General features: G+C 44.4%; 1 long non-coding RNA gene across 1 annotated transcript; it reads left to right on the forward strand.

The window, feature by feature from the left end:
- The first annotated feature begins 2,176 nt into the window (after positions 1-2,176).
- LOC127013063 (uncharacterized) lies at positions 2,177-6,794 on the forward strand. The gene is made up of 2 exons (XR_007766048.1): positions 2,177-2,755; positions 5,566-6,794. It is a non-coding gene; the product is annotated as an uncharacterized LOC127013063 (long non-coding RNA).
- The last annotated feature ends 2,507 nt before the right edge of the window (positions 6,795-9,301 follow it).

Raw genomic sequence — 9,301 nt, forward strand, 5'->3', positions numbered from 1 at the left:
CAAAGGACCTGTGCCATTCACTTTTCCATGCATCTAACCTACAGAAAAACCTATACTTAGTTATCTGTTCTAGGCTCTGTTCTGCCCACCTTCTGCCTAGAGACCCTCCTGCTAAAGGTGAGGGTTTTCCTGTTACTAACTCATGTAAAGAATGAGTACGTGGCAAAAGGCAGCAGTGCTTTTACCAGCAGTACTTAGTTCAGAGGATTTTCCGCTTCATATGGTCATCCTCACAGGTAAGCAAGCCTTTAGAGAGGAGGAAGCAATCTCTTGGAAAAGCTGCACAGCTAGCACACTTTCCAGTGACCAGTGTATTTCACAATTGCACTGAGCTTACACTCCAGCTGATCTATGATGAATTGCACTTCTGTTTGGTGTGTTATTTATGACTTGCTGTGCTATCCTGTGGTACCCCAAACTAGGAAGACAGACCAGACTATGGTCCTTTGCCAAGGCCCCGTTTGTCTATTGGGACATGCCTAAGCTCCCGGTTACCAATACTGTAACTACCCACAAAATTAACCTACAATTTAGGAAATCTCTCAGTCAGACAATCAGGCTGTCCTTGGCTGAACAGGAATTACAGGGGTTCTGTCTTGCAGACTTTCCTCCTGCAGTTCAAACCAATAAAAAAACCAACAACAATAAAAAAACCTGTATTTGTACTATTTGCTCTTCCTTTTCACTGTCTAGCTGGATGTTGGTGCTTGACACCTTTGACTGCCTAGCAAATCTACAGATCTCATTTTTCAACTTGGTTAACTTGTATAGACATAAAACACAATAACCATAAAACTTAGCCATCACAAAAGAAAAACTATTTTAATTCTGTATTTCACATTCTAACAGACAGAAGCAATACTCACAGCAAAACATGCCTGGTTTTTCTGCAGACTTTTTTAACCTGTTTTCCAGTGGCCTAGACAATGTCAGTCATGAAGCGCTGGGCCTGACAGAACTCCTCTACCTTGGCAGGTCACTGTCAGGTGGATAATCTCCAAACTAAGTCAGAATAAAATGGATTACAATAGCCACTATTTCTCTTAAAAACTCTGATGAGGAAAGCAGTAAATATTCACAAAATATTCACACAATATTCAAATCAAGGGTTGTTAACTGAACAGTGAAGAGACTTTAAATAAAAAACTTTCATACTCTTAATTTTTCCCATGTCCAATGTGATTATGTGCTATGATCATATTACCAAATAGCTATGTTAATCAAACTAATCATTAAAACAAGTTCTGGTTTTGGTGGGTTTTTTTTTATACTGATACCAAAACCAGACAGGATCAAGAGAGCTTTAAGCTAGTTGAGATCAGGTCTCACAGAAGATCCCACTTGATTGTAGTGGTACACAGATAAGTGGAAAAATTGCTACTGTATCACCACTGTATTTTCAAAGTGACTTGTTTAGCAGCTGAGTTGAGGGAAGGCACTAACTCCCGTTCTGTAACTTCACAATGTAGAACAAGGCAGGTTTTTAATGCTTTTTTTCCAACCTATTTGCTACAGACCACTGACAAATGCCAAACGGCAACCTAGATGCATCAATAGTCTTTCAGAGCAACAAATCGTGGTTTTCATATTTTAAGCTTGCACTTCAAGGTCTTGAAGATTTTTGCTTATCACAAGCTACTCCTATCAGTTTAGAGTATGACTGCTGTGCATTGAATTTAACAGTGCTTTATGCTTACAAACTATCTATTCAAGGGTCAGAAATTTTGTTAAAAACAAAGTAATTGTTTCATGAACCTATGAACAGCTGTGATTTGTCCAAGTATGTAGCCAAACTGGCAATTTGAGCACCAAACCCACAGTTTTTAGCACTGTCTTCTCAGATCTTAGATGTTCACCAAATAAGCATTTGAACAATCATCGCTAGAAATTATGCTCATATTATCCCTCCACAGTCACCATCAGTAAGTAAAAGAGAGAAATGCAATTATTACCAAAAAAAAGTGCCATAGCTATGTTGGGAAGGGGAGAGGGGAAGAATCAACCATCCCAAGGCCTGCTTATGTTGGAGATATGCGAGAAACAAAAACAAAGGATGCTATTTAGTTAACGAGGCATGACCTTGAGAAGAGAAACAAGATGACACCGTAAGTCAGTGGGTAAAGACATACCAAGATAAGCACAGGGGCAATCAAAGAGCTACTTGAACTGTGAGTGAACTATCCTAATTAACATACTAGAAAACCCACCCTTGAGTAGGGAGAGCCCCCTACCAACAGAAGCCCCTTCCTCACAGAATATGCGCAGTAAAAAAGGAGGACGCTGCGACTTTAAGTGGAGATGAGACTTGCGAGAACCAATAGGAACGAGAGTAACTAAGCAAAACTGTAAAAATACTGATAACTGTTGCTTGAAAGGTATAAAATGCTTTACCGTGTGTTAACCAGCTGTGCTAGCTTTGTGGAGTTACCACCTAGCACCCATCTCTGCGCAGACATGAAATAAACAAGTATCTCGGCTCTGTGTGTTAATCGGCTTTTTTGCACACCGGGTGAAAGAATCCTGATTTTTGGGACAACATTTTGGCGACCCAGATGGGATGGCCATAAGGCCTTGCCCGGATCGTCTTGCCGTCCCCGACAGCGGACTGGACCGGACTGAGCTCCAGCGCGCACCGACCTATTGATCGGGGACTCCTCCGGATTCCCTCCGAAGCCGGGGCGACAAGCGACTCAAAGGTGCAACGCCAACCAGAGATATTTGTATCAGGGTGAAAGGGGAATGAATCCTTGGATTGGTGAGTATAAAATTTAATTACAAATTCAATGACTCCCATGGAAGGTTAAAGGGTAAAGTCACACGTAGACGCTCGGCAAGGGGTGCCGTAATTGACCAGGGGGGTCAGAGCCGAGTGCGCATAAAGTCGCCGGTGGGGCGCATAAAGTCGCACGTAGACGCTTGGCAAAGGGTGCCGTAATTGACCAGGGGGGTCAGAGCCGAGTGCGCATCAAGTCGCCAGGGGGGCGCATAAAGTCGCACGTAGACGCTCGGCAAGGGGTGCCGTAATTGACCAGGGGGGTCAGAGCCGAGTGCGCATCAAGTCGCCAGGGGGGCGCATAAAGTCGCACGTAGACGCTCGGCAAGGGGTGCCGTAATTGACCAGGGGGGTCAGAGCCGAGTGCGCATCAAGTCGCCAGGGGGGCGCATAAAGTCGCACGTAGACGTTCGGCAAGGGTTGCCTTAATTGACCAGGGGGGTCAGAACTGAGTGCGCATACTGACCAAGGGGGGTCAGAGCGGTACTGACCAAGGGGGGTCAGAGAGGAAATTACTGACCAAAGCGGTCAGAGTGGTAATTACTGACCAAAGGGGTCAGAAGGGTAATTACCGACCAAGGGAGTCAAAGCCGGCAAATAGGTAAATTCGGTTAAAATGGGAGCAAGCCAATCTGTGATTCCTCCCTGTAGCCCTTTGGGGTGTATTTTGAAAAATTGGAATATGTTTGGGGGAAATCTAATGACTAAAGATAAAATGAAAAGATATTGTAATCAATGGTGGCCAAATTATAAATTGGGTTATGATGAAGTCTGGCCAGAAAATGGATCGGTAAACTATAATACTATATGACAATTGATGTCGTTTTGCCGTTGGATGGGGAAATGCGACGACGTACCTTATGTTGATGCCTTTATGACTTTGTATAGAAAATCTGATATGCGGGAAAAATGTAAGCTAAAGACTGACCTAGTGATGTATACAGCTTCTGAGAAAAAGGAGAGCGGTTGTTGCATAGGCTGTGATGATAGAAAGACTGCAGGGGGAGAAGAGCAGAAAGATGTGCAACTGTTAGTCCCGACAGCCCCACCACTATACAAAAGCAGTGCTGGACAATTGCCAATCGATCCTAATTTACAATCGGGCAATGATAACTTTAGCCCCATTTCCAGCCGGACTAGAGGGCACGCTGAACCAGTTGTACAGGCTCCCCTGAGACAAGCAGTGGGACCGGAAAGACTGCTGGTTTTTATACATGTTCCGTTCACTACCTCTGAGCTGTTAAATTGGAAACAATCTGTTGGATCCTATAAGGGAAACCCTGACGGAGTACATCAACTATTAGAAACTGTAATGTTAACACATAATCCCAACTGGGGAGATATACAGGCTTTGATAAATACGTGCTTTACAGCGAGGAAAAGAGAATGGTGATTGAAAGGGCCAGGGAAGAAGGGGGAAGGAGAAACAGGCAAGAAGATTCTGAGGAGTTTCTGCCTACTAAAAGGGACCCAGAATGGGATCCTAACAGGGGGGGGAATGAGGGCTCAACTGAAGCAGTATCAGCAGCTGATACTATATGGGGTTCAGCATGGAGTGCCTAAATCGAAGAATGTGTCTAAGCTTTATGAGGTAAGGCAGGGTCCGGAGGAAAATCCATCTGCCTTTTACGAAAGGCTATGTGAGGTAGCTAGAAAATGGACAGACTTGAATCCGGATGATGAGGCAAATCAGAGGATGTTCAATATATGTTGTTTATTGGGTAGTCGACTCAGGATATAAGGAGAAAGTTGCAGAAAGTTGATGGAGCTGGGGGAATGTCAATCTCACAATTGATAGAGTATAAGGTTTATGACAATGGAGATGAGAGGGAAAGAAAAGAAAAACAGAACAAAATAAAGTTGCACGCATCTTTGCTGGCAGCGGCAATAAATGGAAATGATGTTGAAGGGAAGGGTAGAGGAAAAAGTAAAGGAAGAGGAGGATGCGGTGGAATAATGCAGGGAAGAGGTCCGCAAAACTGAACCCCTTTAGGGCTAAATCAGTGTGCGGTCTGTGAACAGGAGGGACACGGGAAGAATGAATGCCTGAAACGAGAGGGGCCAAAGGAACGGGATCATGCAGAAAATGCTAATCTTGTTAGAAGATTCAGACAATGAATGAAGGGGACCGGGGGAGAACATTAAAATCTTCCCAGCTGATCCCCTGGTTCCAGTTAAGCTGGGGAACGAGACCATAGATTTTTTTAATTGACAGTGGGGCTACTCATTCAGTAGTCACCACTTGTAAAGGACCTCTAAGTAAAGTAACTATACCTATTGTTGGGGCAAAGGGAAAAAGAACAGTAAGGCCATTTTTACAACCAATGGAATGCACAACTGGGGGAGCTAAATTAATTCATGAGTTTCTATACATGCCAGAATGCCCCCTACCTTTATTGGGGCGAGATTTATTATGCAAACTAAATGCACAAGTAACCTTTTCTAAGAATGCTGTACAGCTCCATATCCCACCTGAAACCGCCTGGAGAGCTCAGATCTGCTTGCTGACAGATGAAACATTGGAAGAAATTGAAGAGAATATTCCAGATGCTGTATTAAATGCAGTAATTCCCCTGGTATGGGCTTCAAAAAAAAAAAAAACCCAGTGGATGAACAGAGTCAAACACTCTTCGCTTTTTGAATGGGAGAATCCGACTACTGGAAGGAAAGGACAACTGTGTTGGACTGTTCTTCCCCAGGGATTTAAAAATAGTCCCACTTTGTTCGGTGAAGTACTGGCCAAAGAATTAGAACAATGGCGAACTAATAATGATAATGTTACTCTCTTACAGTATGTGGACGATATCTTAATTGGAGCAGATACAGAACAGACTTGTACAGAAGCCACAGTAAGCCTGCTAAACTTTCTGGGAATAGCCAGATTCTGCTGGATATGGATCCCCAATTTCGGACTTACAACCAAGCCCTTATACGCAGACACAAAGGGCCTTGTGGGGAGTTGTTAGAAGGGACTCCAGAGTGTCGGAGTAGTTTTGATGAAATTAAAAAAAATGATGGAAGCTCTCCTCAAGAAACTACATGAAGAAACTCACATGGGAGCCAATGCTATGATAAGCAGTGTTAAGAGATACGCTGTAGGGACAAAAATGCAGACAAATGCAGATATAATAGCAAAGAGATGAAACTTGTGTAAATGATCCCAAAATACAAAGAAAGCCGCCAGCAGGTGACGTAAAAAGAGGAATAACCCCTAGGGAATACTGGCAAATAGATTTCTCTGAATTACCAAACTGTGGACAACGTAAGTATCTACTTGTTCTAGTGGATACGTTTTCCGGACGGCCTGAGACTTTCCCTTGTCGCAACAATGGGGCTAGGGAAGTAATTAGGATATTACTAAAGGAAATAACCCCCCAGATAGCTAGAGTTGGACCATATGTCGTTAAAAGGGTTGGACAACAACGACTTTTGTTTAATCCATCATGGTCCCTCAAACGGGTAGAACTATCAATGCAGATTAATATCTCTGCAGTTAAACCAGCCTGTTCACCATTCGTAAGTGCGTCCTATACAGGATGGTTAGCGTGGTTACATGGGCGGTCTCTTACCCTTCCAAATCGAGTAAAAAGAAATGTAACTGATATCCTAGGGACAGGATTGGGAGTCTTAAACAGCATAGATATGAAATACTTGCAAACAAACTCAGTACAGCCACACATGATCTAAAAAAACTAGAACATCCATTGCAATCCTCCCTGTCAGCTTTAGGAACTCATCAATGGCTGTTGTCTGATATATTGCCTCAATGGGAAAGGGTTAATGAAAAGGACCACCAATTAATCATAGATGTACTTGGTATAGCCCAAAACAATATTTCTCTAGCTCTTAGTTGCATCCAAGCTCAACTGTGGGTGCAATATACAATAGCAGCAATTGTAAGAGAAGGTGAAGATGGCACCTTACCTACTGAAATTCGGAAAATAATCTGGGAAAAGGCAACTGCATTTGAAAGAGAATTCCAATCATGGTGGTATCTGGGCAATTTCACTCACAATCCTATCGATAACAAAGCCACGGCCTTTGTTGTAACCATACAGAATGCATCGGTAAAAACCATCTACCCGATCGTTGCATTAGGCTTAAATCACAATGGGACTGTACTCTATCCACTAGAGCATAGAGTATGGGCACAACGAGACAATAACAAATGGCAGACTGTTGAAGTTGATGCATGTATGGTACGGGAACAACAGGGATTTATTTGCGAAAGTAATACCATCAAAGCTCAAGACATTTGTCTTGACACTGAGCAAAATGTTTGTCACTTCGAGATACATCCAAAAGAAATCCCTGGAACTGTACTCATATACATTGGGAAAGGATGTGTGTGTATAAGAACTCTATGTAATTTTATAGTTGTAGATAATATTACTGTCGGGATAAAAAAATCACTCAAATACTTGCATTTGTAACTTTACTAACATTATAGGATGTGATTTCAACTATTCAGCTCCGGTTACGACTTATCAGCTAATACAATCCAATTATACTTTAGTTAAGGATCTATTGCTTACTCCCATTGGGATGGATCTCACACTGGTGAAAAAAAATTTTTACAACATAATGATCTACGCCAGTTGCTGGAACGTGCCCGAGAAGAGGAACAAAGGACTTGAATCACCGTTCACCATGACACAGAAGAGATACATGGTGTTTTGGACCGGGTGAAGAAAGATGGAGAACATAGGTGGTGGGAAGCCTTCCTTGGATGGTCACCCAAGACAACAGGCATTCTTAATCTCATGCTACACCCTGTTGTGATCTTGTTATTGCTAACATGTTTATGTTTACTGCTTATAATCATACTGTATTTTAAGGTTTGGCACTTGATGAAGCAAATTGCTCTAATGCAATCACCCAGGGTATGCACGCTCATGACAGAGGGAGATAAATCCCTCAAACTTGAAAACTTCCCTATAAAGGACAGGGAAAAATTCCAGCGAGACCTATGTCAATGGGAAGGAACCTATGAGCAGTTTTGGAAATTTTTGAAATCTCCCAGAGACTGAAGTTTTAGAATGAAAATATCTAAGTGAGACTTATTTTAAATAAGAACTCTTTATCTAAGTCTCAAAGGGGGGAATTGTTGGAGATATGCGAGAAACAAAAACAAAGGATGCTATTTAGTTAACGAGGCATGACCTTGAGAAGAGAAACAAGATGACACCGTAAGTCAGTGGGTAAAGACATACCAAGATAAGCACAGGGGCAATCAAAGAGCTACTTGAACTGTGAGTGAACTATCCTAATTAACATACTAGAAAACCCACCCTTGAGTAGGGAGAGCCCCCTACCAACAGAAGCCCCTTCCTCACAGAATATGCGCAGTAAAAAAGGAGGACGCTGCGACTTTAAGTGGAGATGAGACTTGCGAGAACCAATAGGAACGAGAGTAACTAAGCAAAACTGTAAAAATACTGATAACTGTTGCTTGAAAGGTATAAAATGCTTTACCGTGTGTTAATCAGCTGTGCTAGCTTTGTGGAGTTACCACCTAGCACCCATCTCTGTGCAGACATGAAATAAACAAGTATCTCGGCTCTGTGTGTTAATCGGCTTTTTTGCACACCGGGTGAAAGAATCCTGATTTTTGGGACAACACTTATGTTTGTGGGTTTGCCGACAAATAGGAGGCCAATATACTAGTAAAAACCTGACTCTGCAAATTACTTCTCTCTTATAACCTAGCTAAACGACCCCAGTTTCACCACAGCTTTTTGGAAATAAAAAAAAGTTAAGCATAAGACACTCAGAGAAACAGCTGCACGCAGCCTTACTCTGTCCAAGGTCTGTAACACCTTTGCTTACAGACGTTAATTATGGCATTACAGATGGACTTGCTACCCCCGATCCCCTGAGCCCTATGGGAGCCCCCAAGAGCGACGGCGCCGTCAAACGCTTTAGGTAAACGGCAATAAGTTACTTAAATAATAAGAACAACTATGGGGCCTCCGCCACCGGGAGCCCCAACGACGGCGTATCGCGGTTACGCCGCCAAGGGCCAGCCCCACGGCCCCTCACCCAACGCGTCACAGAAAGCGACCTCCTGACCTCACCCCCGCTTCCAACACAAGACCGACGCCCCACCCCGCCTCATGTACGCGGCGCGTCCTCACAGGCTGCCGCCGCCCGCTGGCACCGCCCCGCCCTCTGGCGGCAGCTCGCCAATCGCGAAGGGCGATGTGGCTTCTCGCCCTTGGGACGGGGGCGGGGAGCCCCGCCTCCCTCCCGCCTCGCCACCTCCCCCGGCTCCCAGGGCGGCTGCGTCTGAAACGCGTGTCAGCCGGCGGTTGGTGGCCCCCCCGGCAGCCAATGAGGGAGAGGCACCTCAGAGCAGGCATCTAATTTTACGCACAGAGGCGCGCACACTGTCTGCTTCAGTCGATCGTGCTTGTCTCCCGGCGCTGCGAAGCGGCTGCTGCTGGGGGGGGGGGGGGGCGCTGGGGGCGCTGGGAACGCCGCGCTCGAGCCCCTCGTGACGCGCGCCCGGGCGTTGTGCGGCGGCGC

Source organism: Gymnogyps californianus, chromosome 2, assembly GCF_018139145.2.
Source record: "Gymnogyps californianus isolate 813 chromosome 2, ASM1813914v2, whole genome shotgun sequence".
In the NCBI taxonomy this organism is placed as follows: Eukaryota; Metazoa; Chordata; class Aves; order Accipitriformes; family Cathartidae; genus Gymnogyps; species Gymnogyps californianus.